The following is a 12,227-nucleotide window of genomic DNA, read 5'->3' on the forward strand; positions in this document are numbered from 1 at the left end:
TTCGCTTTGGTATTACTTAGGAAGGTCCAGATTGACTAGTTACTTCATTCACTTGATCAGGTTCTTCATTGATTGTCTTAAGTCGATATCTCAGTCTCTTGATAATTCTTGGCCAATTATCTCCCTTTCGACTTTTCTTAAATTTCACTGCACTGCCAGGTTCTTCAAGACTCCTTTTATTCTCTTTAAATCTTGGCACAACTTGATCAGCTTTGTCTTCGGATTTCCTCACTATCTGACCTTGTCCAGGGCTTATTATTTCAGCCTGTTCTGCCTGGATGGGTTCATCTTCCTCAATCTGACCCTGCTCAGGCTTAGTGATGTCTGGTTTTTCTTCTGTATCCTGAACTTGTGTTTCAATGCCTATCTGGTCCTGTTCAGGTCTTTTTACCTCTTTACCTTCTTCTGCCTGAATGTTTTCTCTAATTCCTGACTGTCCCTCCTCAGACTCTGGAACAGCCCTTTGGGTTACTTCTGTCTGAGTATCTTGTTCTCTCCTTATCTGCTCCTGCTCAGGTTCCCTAACAATCGTGTCCCTACTTTCCTGAGCGACTTCTTCTATACCTATCTGGTCCTCATTCTTTTCCTGTCTATCTAGCTGTGTTTGACTTCTAGTTCTTATAAGTACTTCAGGTATGTCCACCACTGGGATTCAGTCGTCCTGATAAGTGCTCGGTTGATCTTGGGCAGCTACTTCAGGATCTTCTATTGGAAGTTCTTCAGCGGCACAACCTTCCGCACCACTGATTTCTTCTTTCAATTGGATTTCTTCTTCAGGAGCTGGCACCCTTTTGGTATGGCTTACATGAATCTATTTAGGCAACCCTGCACACTTTACAGCTGTTGAGGTAGTTAGAATACTTTGATGCGGTTTATTCCACCTTGGTGCTAGGCACGATTCTCGAGTGTGATTCTTCACAACTACCCAATCACCGGGATTCAGATCATGTGAGTGGCTCAGCTGTCTGTTGAAAGGGTCTTCCCCAACCTGATGAGAGATAGAATGCACTCTGTCAGCCAACTCTTTGCAATACTCCAAAACCAAGTCATCAGTTATATTCAACAGCTTGTGTCCTGGTACACATGCTTGTCTAATTGCTCTTCCCATGAGTATTTCATGGGGACTCAATCCAGTATTTCTATCTGGAATACTTCTGAGTCCCATCAGAACAAGAGGCAAAGCATCAGGCCATTCCAGTGGGGTGGATGCACACACCTTTCCGACTCTTGACTTGATTGTGCCATTCAATTGTTCTACCACTCCAGAAGCCTCTGGAAGGTTAAGCGCAGTGCAATTTCTGTTCGACTTTGAATGCTTCACAGATTAGTCGAATTATTTCATTATTAAAATGTGACCCTCTATCTGATTCAATCGTTACTGGAAAACCAAATCTAGGAATGAGTTCTCTTAATAAAAGTTTGGCCACTGTCAAGCTGTCATTTCTTCGGGTCGGGTATGCTTCCACACACTTTGAAAATAAACAAACTATGACAAGTATATACTTCAACCCTCGACAAGCAGGCAGTTGAATGAAATCTAACTGGAATCTCACAAAAGAACCTTCTGCCTTTCCAATCTTTCCCATGCAGACCACAGTTTTCCTGCCAGGGTTCATTTGTTGACATATTAAACATCTCTGGCAAAAGCTCTCTGCTACATTCCTGAACTTTGCGTTAAACCAATCTTATCTAAAGAGTCGAATCATTGCATCCCTGCCCACATGTGTCTCCATGGTACATTCTAGCCATTGGCCCAAGCATACTGTCTGGCATGACTGGTCTGCCATCTTAACAAACCCACACACCATCTTCTGCCCTTCTCTGACATCCTATTTTCACCCACTCTTCCTTTTCTCTCATATCTACTGCATCCTGCAGACCTTTCACCTCCTCCCAGGTTCCCACTCCTGCAAGTAGCATATGTTGGCAGCTGATTCCACAAGTTTCGATCTGTTTATTTAAGGCAATCTTATGCCTTGCAAAATGTTGGGCAACCTGGTCAGCATATCTGTTACCGGCTGTCACATAGTCATTTCCTGATTGGTGAGCAGCACACTTAACCACGGCTACCTCTTTTGATAATTGAATTGCTTCTAGTAATTCTTTCACAAAAATTCAAATTTTAATAGGAGTCCCTGAAGAAGTCAGGAAATCCCTCTGCATCCACAGTTGGCCAAAATCATGCACAACCCCATAACCATATACTGTCAGTAAATATGGTTACTCTCCAATTTTTCCCAATTTTGCATGCCTTAATTAAGGCGATCAATTCAGATTTGACTTCTGGGAAATAGGATGCTTCGACTATTCCAGTTAATGTACATACAGCGTAAGCAGCACTTAATCCTCCTTCCTCATGTCTCATGCAAGAGCCGTCTACAAACAGTTCATGTTCTGCATTTTACAAAGGTTCTTCTTGTATGTCAGGACGTGGTTTTGTGCTCAGTTCAGTCACATCAAAACATTCATGCTCAACCTCATCTCTCACTTCCTCTTCATGTGGATCAGGTAGCAAGGTAGCTGGGTTAATAACAGTACACCTTACTATTGTCAAGTTTTCAGCCCCTAGTATTATTATTTCATATTTTGTCAGCCAACTAAGAGTTAGGTACTGTGTTTGGGTCCTGGTCAATAGAATCACCACTGCATGAGGAACATACACCTTGACAGGGTGTCCCATCACAATTGACTCACTCTGCCCTATGCTTACACAAGTTGCGGCAGCGGCTTTTAAGCAACCTGGTAATGCGCAGGTCACAGAATCCAAGGTAGCAGAAAAATATGCCACTGGCCTTCTCATTAATCCGTGTCTCTGTGTTAGGACTGAAAGTGCACAATTACCCCGCTCATAGCAGAATAGTGCACATTCTTTCAAATAGTCAGGCATTCCTAAAGCAGGAGCGTCACACAAACATTCCTGCAATTTTCTAAAAGCTCCCATACTTTCATCATCCCACTCTATGGGATCTTTCATTCTTTTTCTGGTCAGCTGTATTAAAGGTTTAGCTAGTAACGCAAACCCCACAATCCACTGCCTACAGTACCCTACAACTCCAAGGAACATTCTTATTTCTTTTTGAGTTTGTGGCAATTGCATTTGACTTATTATTTTGATTCTTTCAGAAGTCACCTTTCTAACTACTCTCTCTATTTGATGTCCCAAGTATATAACTGAATTTTTACAGAACTGGAGTTTTTCAGGGGCACTTTATGTCCACCTTTTGCCAAATGATTTAACAATGCAATTGAATCAGTAACACAGTCCTCTCGTGTGTTTGACGCCACCAATAGGTCGTCAATATACTGCACCAGGACTGATCTCTGGGCAATACAAGAGATTCAAGGCTTCTTTTGAGAATCTGACTAAAGATTGAAGGGCTTTCTGTGTACCCTTGAGGCACACGATTCCAGACATAAACATGCACTTCAAAATGTAAACGAAAATAAAAATTGGCTATCTGGATGCAGTGGAATGGAAAAGAATGCATGACATAAATCAATCACTGTGAACCATCCTGCTTTCCATGGTATTTGATAAAGAATTACAGATGGATTAGGCACTACTGGGCAGCATGGTACAACAATCTTGTTAATTTTCCTAAGGTCTTGAACTACCCTATATTTTCCGTTAGGTTTCTTAATACCAATTATAGGTGAATTACACGGGCTACTCATTATTTCTTTCAAAATGCCTTGTTCGACCAATCGCTGTATTTCTGTTGCGACACCTGCTTTTACTTCTGGACTCATTTTGTATTGTTGGGTGTTCGGGTAAACAGCACCTTCTTTTACAGTCACTTTTAAGGGATCTACATTTGCCATTAACCTAATCTCTTTTCCAGTAAAATCCCATATTTCTGCTTTTACAGTCAGTTTGACTTCTGAAGGTAATTCATTTTGTGTCATCATTGAATATAATTCATTTACTTCTGTTCCCTGTTTAGCTAACATAAACTTGTAAACTCCATCTTCATCTGGGGTTTGTATTGCAACACCATCCAGTGTGCAAAATATAGTGCAATTCATTTTGCACAACAGGTCCCTTCCAAGCAAGTTTATAGGGTTTGAATCGCAGACCACAAACTTATGCATTTCTTTAAATTTTCCAATTCGCACCTCCATGGGCTCTGCGATTGGGGTGCTAATCCGGTTATTTGGAACACCTACTACTTGTATTTCTTCTCCCGAGAGGGGCAGGTTAGGAATGTCTGCTGTTCTCACAGTAGCCCTGGTAGCGCCAGTATCTAACAAGAAGATAATATCATTTCCCTTTACTTTACCCTCTATGTAAGGCCCTGACAGATCTACCGGTAGGGATGCACCAAGTACGCACTCCCCTTCCTCCTCCCTCAGGCACCGTCATTCTTGATCATAATCAATCAGTGGATTCTGCAAAAGAAACTGAGATGTTACAAACATTTTCTTACCACTTCCTTCTGGAAATCCGGCGTCCACACTGTACTTGCTTTGACTCACAAAATTTGATTTAGGGGCAGGTGGCAATTGACTCTGAAGATCTATACCCTGTTGCTGATGACTCATTAACACCTCATTCTGCGTCTGGGGATTTAAATTTTGATTCGGGGCGTTATTAACTTGTATGGCTTTACACTCGTTTTTCCAATGTCCCAACTACCCGCACCCGTGACACGTGAATTGTTTTCTTTGCCTCTTCCCGATTTAATCTTCCCCGTGGCTTTCCCCCATTATTATCACTCTGACCTTGTGCTCTTCCCTGATTTTCTGCTTGTTTACTTAATTGGAGCTCTTGCTGTTCAGCTAATTTTACTTGAGCCCACATTACTTTTTCTTCTAAAGCTTTTCGTTTGCTATCAATTTCATCTTCACAATATTTTGCATATTTTAAAATTTCATCAGTGGTCTTTGACTGCCAGCACAGCATATGCTGCTTAATCATTTGAGATATATCCAATCTCAGCCCAGACACAAACCGGTACACAAAATGAGTCATGTCTTTATTTTCTAAACTTTCAAACCCACTATACTGTTTGAACAGCTGTAAAAGCTGTTCATAGTAGGCATGTACAGACTCATCCTTTTCTTGAGTTGTTCTGTCTATCTTTACCCAATCAGTTTCTTTTGGGGGAATTTTTCTTTTCAGAAAGGTGATTACCTGATGATACTTTTTCATTACACCCTCTGACGGAGCACCTGTTTTCGCATCTCTCGGATATTCCTCACTAGGCCAATCCACAGTAATTTTACATTCTGTCCACAAATCTGCAGGTGCTACAATGTCAAACAAACCATCCAGATCCTTCAATAAAACTTTTGAAACTTTCACAAACCTCTCAACCTGTCAGTACCACTCTACTGGTTTCTCTCTCAATTTTGGAAAATCATTTGTAAAAGACAAAATATCCTGTCTAGTCCATGGCACATGTACGTACCCCCCTCCGGGTACTTCTCTCATCGGATACAATCTCTCCGCTTTATCTGTTTCTCTCATGACATATTCAGATGTCGTTCGATTTACCTGTGCTTCTTCCTTTTTCTTTGCCCATCTAATTCTCCATCTTTCAAGATCTCCCGATTTTTGTAACAAAAATTACAACTCTCTGATCTGCAACTTTCCTCCCGACACATTCATATTTTCCAAATCCTTATCAGAAAATTCTGGTCAATATGGTTTCTGCAACACATTTGATTTCCCTATGTCAATTCCCATTTCTGATGCCAAATTAGTCAGTTTTTCATGAAATGCCTTTGTATTTTGTGTAATGCTTCTACAAATAAACAGTAATTCTTCTTCACTGTATGTGTTTAACCAGTCTAGACCCACATTTCCAGCAACTATTTCTTCCAATTCTACTCTCAATTTAAAAATGTCTAATATTTTTGGCTGTGACTTTGGCTTCTCTATTTCTTGAGACCATCTCTCTATATCTTCTGGGGTTACTATGGTGGCACTTCTGGTTCCTGATGATGTCTCTATTCTGACTTCCTTAGAACAACGGGGCAAATTTATTTTAGGGGTTTCCATTATTGGCTCTCTTATAAGCAAATCCATCAATGATATTACTGATTCACATTCACTGGCTTGATCATCTATGGTTACCTTTTCTTTTCTAGGTTCTATGCTTGGAGTAGGTATTACAGGAACTTTAGGACAATTAGATTTTTCTCCATATAATGGAAATACCCTTCTTCTGTTTCTCCGCTATCTATCATGGTCAAGTGCTTAGTCTTCTCTGTACATTTACCTCCCATCTGCTCTTCTGATGTTAACACAGGAAAAAGACCTTCTGCCACCATGGCCTGTCTCCATTGTTTCATTTGACTATCTCTAGTTTCTCAAGGAAATCTTGGGTAATATTTGCTTAAATGTTTGTTACTTCAGGGTCTGTCACGTTCAAATGCTTCCATTTCCCATTCTTCTAAAGCCTCATATTGAGTCAATCTAAGTCTGCGTTCCAACTCATTCATTCGTGTTCTTAAATTGTACAGGATTCTTCCATTAAAACTTCCGCACTCAGGAAATGCTAATATACCATCATCCTTACGTATTCTACCCAATACTCTAACCGCACAAAAGTATGATAGCCTCTCTCCATCATCATGTATGATGCAGGCGTATCCGGAGGAGGAATGAGAATCCCCTCTCTACACTTAATGGGTCTGTCCTTTTTGAAATAATTCTTAACTTTTTTCATGAAAGTTATTTTTCTCTTTTCTCCGTACATTGCGTGCTTATTGTTATTGTTATTGTTAATTTGATCTTGTATAGCGCATATATACCGACAGGTCTCATAGCGCTCAGACAGAGGAAGAAACAGTACAACGAGACAGGCTGGGCCCTTAGATACAGGAAGATTTCATAACCGTATCAAACACCTCACTGAAAAGGAGGGTTTTTAGTTTTTTACGGAAGGGAAGAAGTCTAGATTCCTTCCGTAGCTCTCCTGGCAACTGATTCCACAGTTGTGGTAGGAGGATCGAAAAAGCTCTCCCTCCTTTAGATGCGAGATTAAAACGAGGGCATATTAGTCTACTGGCTTCTGCTGAGCGCAGCACCCGTCCTGGCACGTATTTGAGTACCCGTTCTTTTATGTACTCAGGGGCATGTCCGTAAAGGGCTTTGTGAGTAATACACAGGCCCTTAAACTTGGCTCTTTGCCTAATGGGTAACCAGTGCAATTCACTCAGCAGAGGAGTGGCATGAGTTCTTCTAGGTAAACTAAAAATGAGCCTGGCTGCATCGTTCAAAACTATCTGCAGTTTATTTGTCAATTTCTGAGGTAGTCCAACATATAATGCATTTCCATAGTCAAGTCTAGAGACTATAGTAGCAGCTACTATTGTCTTCATGGTCGAGACAGAGAGGAGAGGAACCACTTTCCTCAGCTGTCGCAAGAGACCGACACAAGTACCGACCACCGCAATAACCTGGTCGGTCATAGCGAGTTCAGAGTCGATCTTTATACCCAGACTTTTAACCACAGATACTGGTATGGGAGGGGCTCCTAGCTCCTGAGGCCAGAAAATATCGTTCCAGGGATTTTCTTTAGTTGAAATAGCAAGGATCTCCGTCTTGTCTGGATTGATTTTTTAAAGAGTTAGCCGTCATCCATTTAACTGTGAACCTGAGTATGCTCTGCGCAGACTGTTGGGCGTGGGCCGAGTTCTCAATCCTTAGGATAAGCTGAGTGTCATCCGCATAGTTGAACACTCTGCAGTCCATTTTGGCTAGCACGGTCACCAAGGGCTGCAGGTATATGTTAAAGAGAAGGGGGGATAGTGCGGATCCTTGAGGAACCCCGCAAGATATGTTGACCTTGTCTGATACCTGCTCAGCCAATTGGACCCTCTGCGTTCGTCCTGATAGGAAGGATTCTAGCCACTTATGGACCTGTCCTTGAATGCCCAGGTCTGCCAAGCGGGAGAGTAGTTTTTGGTGGAAGACCATGTCGAACGCTGCTGACAAATTTGTAAAATCAGGGTGTTCGATTCTTTATTATCGGCTTTTCGTCTGAGTTCATCCAAGAACGACAGCATAACCAGCTCAGTGCTGTGGTGGGCTCTGAAGCCTGCCTGGTGGACCTGGAGAATCTCATGCTTTTCCAAAAACGTTGAGAGAGTTACCAGAACGTGCTTCTCTAAGACCTTCACCAGAAAGGGAAGCTTTGAGATAGGCCTATAGTTCTTTAGTATAGTCCTATCAGCACTTGTTTTTTTTAGGAGAGGGATAACTCTGGCCTCCTTCATATTGTCCGGGACTTGACCAATAGCCAGGGATTTATTCAGGAGCATGAGAATCTGATTCTCCAACGCCGGAAAAGCCATCCTAAAGATCCGTGGGGGGCACGGGTCCATAGGGGAACCAGACTTGGTCCCGTAGGCCAGAAGAGAGAGAGTACTTTTGTCCAAAGGCGGAAAACTGGAGATGGAATTACCCTTAAAAGGCGGGGAGGTGGGCGGTACCAAGATGCCTATGGTGGCCCTTATCTCTTTGATCTCTAAAAGAATGCTGGCTACTTTCTGCAGAAAGAAGACCTGAAGAGCATTGCAGTCAAAAGGTGCGGCTGCAGGAATGGAGTCAGACTTTTTGCTAAGTTCTTTCAGAATCTTAAAAGTCTCCTTTTGGATGTTGGGTGCGCTGGCAATACGCTCCGCATAGTACTCGGCTTTCCTCGATGTAATGGCCTTTTTGTACTGTGTAAGGGGAGATTTGTAAGTTGTTAGCTCGGCAGGGTCATAGAACTTCCGCCATCATCTTTCGGCTTGACGAAGGCTTTGTTTCCTTTCCCTCAATAGTTCATTGAACCAGGGGGCCCCCTTATGTTTATGCCGAATTCTTTCCGTACGCTCTGGAGCAACTTGATCAATAGCAGCCTGTAGGGTGTTAATAAGGGTAATGCTTTCTAGATCAATGTTGCCAGTGTCTAGAGTAGGAGGAGATAGCCTCTGTAATGTAGCCCCTAAAGTCTCGGCCTGGATTTTATTCCAGCTCCGCACCTTCCTCCAAGTGAGAGGAGCTGATGGAGGAGGGCCATCTACAGGCGCCCAGCACGAGATCAGAAAGTGATCTGACCAAGCGCAGGGTTGGATGGCCTTAAGCCTATCCCGCCTATCGGAGGACCAGATCAGATCTAGAGTATGCCCCTTATGGTGGGAAGGGCGATCAACTAATTGGGCGAGCTCCATAGAGGACATTGCCATTTCAAGCTGTTTGGCGTGCGACTCTCTCTGGACAATTTCCCAATGGTGGTTGAAGTCTCCGACCACCATGAGACGTTGGTAACGAGTGCTGAGATCAGACACAGTCTCAGTGAGATAGTCATAAAACTTTGGAGTAGCCGCCGGAGGACGATAGACCACCAGGAGCAGAAGACAGGAAGATTTAAGGGAGATTTTAATTCCTAGTAAGTCGGTGCTATCAAAGCTCTCTGCAATGATCTTTGTGGCCATAAGCTTGGTTTTAAATAGAATCGCCACCCCCCCCCCTTATTATCCTGCCTGTTATGCCAAAAGGCGTCAAAATCCCCCGGATAATATCTGGGGCGGAGGTATCACCCAACCAGGTCTCTGTTAATGCTAAAATGTCGATATCCCCCCCCCCCCCCCCCCCTGGAGAAGCGTGAACATTTCTAGGTGGTGTTTTTGTAGTGATCTTGTATTTAGGACCCCTATATTTAAACCCGGAACATAATCCGAGTTGGTGCTATTCCGAGGAAGTTTCCTCAAGAAAGTATGGCTGCTAGTCACCTGTTGCCTCCGAATGTTTTCCTTCTCCAGTTTGGCAGTGATGACATTGTTATGCCCCTGATGACCCACAGCCAGATGAAGTAGTTCCGAGGCGGAGTATATTAGCCTAGGACCAGGGGTAATGGCCCCTAGCCCCGGACGGCTGCGGACGGGCGCAGACGGGCTTGCCTTAGGCACGCCTTCGGCGTGTCCGCTGCGCGTTCGCTTCAGCATTCAGGTTATGGCTGGCCGCTTCCTCGGAGCAGCCAATCAGCTCTGCTGTGCAGCAGCTGTGGCTCCCCCCAACCACTAGACCGCGTGAGTACAGCGGAAGTGGATAACCGGAGGCAAAAAGATTTCCCCGCGCTGAACCCCAAGCCAGTGATTACAGTTAAAATCCAGCAAATGAGTGCAGAGTGGTGAAAATTACGATGTTACAGGAATTCAGGGATAACATTGAACATCAGCAGCACATCGCAATACAATCACCCCCGTTCCCCACAGAGCTCTCTAGGTCCGATACACTTTTGAACAATAAGTAAAATACAGTTTTAAAATCAATTGAAAACGCTATATGGAGGGCAGCCCGAATTACCGTGGCTTGTCTCTCCCTCTGGTTAAGGTACTGCCCGTAAGCAAACTCTACAAATCTTCTATCTGGTCGAGTCCCTGTTAAGGTTGGATCGTACATGCAAACTCCACTATCTATTATTATTCTCTGGATCTCTATTTTGATGACCAATCAAACGCTTGCTTTAATTCTAAATATTCTCCAATACCAGTGCGTTTTCTAGTCTGCAAACCAATCAACTTTTACTCTGTCCGCTCGCTTCAGCCAATGCTTGCACATTTTTTATGTGCCGTCAGTATCACTCCTTACAACTGACCCCTCCTTTACAATTTTCACATTAACAACACGCCAGCTGTTTCAACCAATCCAAGCGACGTCAGTGCAGCAACCGCAACTGACCTCTCCTTCACAAGGTAATGCAAAAACGTATTTTCTCACAAACTTTTCACACAATTTTCGTTAATTAACAACATTCACTATTGTGTCTGACTCACTAATTCAAAGAATAGTAGGATTTATTTCACTATGAGTAAAACCCTTCTACTTACTCTTCACACACTACGAGTAAAACATTTCCGCTTACTCTTCACACAAGCATCAGAGAACCTGCTACTCCTTCAGTATTACCCTTTCTAGGTGATATAATACCAAACGTTCACCAGAGAACTCCTCGCTATCAATTATTCTCACTAGCATACAAGAAATTTTCCCTAACTTAGTGTTTCCAGTCCTGCATAACTTTCTGCACTTTCTCAATCCAGACCAATAACCTCACTGCAGTGTGGCTTCCATTCACCACCCGCTATTCAATATTACCGGGAATTTCCAGACAACATGAAACAATACATAACGGGTTTTGGTTAAAACATAAATCAATAATTCAAAATTTCAATCACAATCCTCACCTAACTAACTATACTAACCATGCCTCTGCTACCAAGTAAAACTGATGCAGCGGAGTTTACCAGCTATACACATTCATTGGCACAACATTCATTTGGGCCCATATACATTCATACACGCAATGATCTGGCAAATATCCACTGGTCATCAATTTTATTTTACCCTAGGAAACCCTTACACCAGTATTCTTACCATTCCTGTCTCCTGAGTAAATGCACTTAGAAAGATCTAGTAGTAGATTAGAATAGGGAGGAAAGACAATAATGCATTTAACTTTGATTTAAAGAACCACAGACTCCGGGGCAGTTTTAAAAGTTTATCTGAATTAATAATTTTGTGAGTCAAATCAATATACACATGACTAAACTAGAAATCTCTATCAGGAAAATAGTACAGTTAGCTTATAATCAGTTGCATTTATATCTCTTTGCAATGAGAGCACCTGAGGAGAGAAAGGACAGAAAAGCAAGTACGGGGCATTTACCCTGCAATTATATTTACCTAGAATGGTGTGAGGACCCCAACATCAGAGTGTCAGAGTTTCAGGATAGGAAAGTGACCTCTTCTAGTGTAACGCCAGCGTTTCACCCCTCTCTGGTGTTCCTCTGTACGGTTCAGGTGCGTCCGGACCCTTCACTGGATGTGCCTCCTCGGTTGTTCCGCGAATTTCCCTAGTGTCAGATTGAAGCAAAATTGGGCAGCATCTCAGCACAGCATCAGCATCTCCGCATCAAGTGTGTGTCTAACTATCTAGAACTTACCTCTGTTATACCAAATTCAAATGTATGATCCACCCCCAAATGTTTCAATTCTATGTTCACCAGCAATTTGATTGGGCCAATTAGTGGGGAGAGGACATCACACCATACTAAGTGCAATATTTTTCTTAAGTCTATTGTCTAATTCCCTGCCCTTTAATTTTAATACCCACAAGCTTTATTCCCACAAGCATTTCGCATCATGATCGATAATTTCAAGGTACAATGTTGCTGGGTCTTCCTCTTGTAGGGTCAGGAGTTTACTTTCTCATGTCCTTGCTGGGTTTGGG

The sequence above is a fragment of the Triturus cristatus genome, chromosome 9 (assembly GCF_964204655.1).
Source record: "Triturus cristatus chromosome 9, aTriCri1.1, whole genome shotgun sequence".
NCBI lineage: Eukaryota > Metazoa > Chordata > Amphibia > Caudata > Salamandridae > Triturus > Triturus cristatus.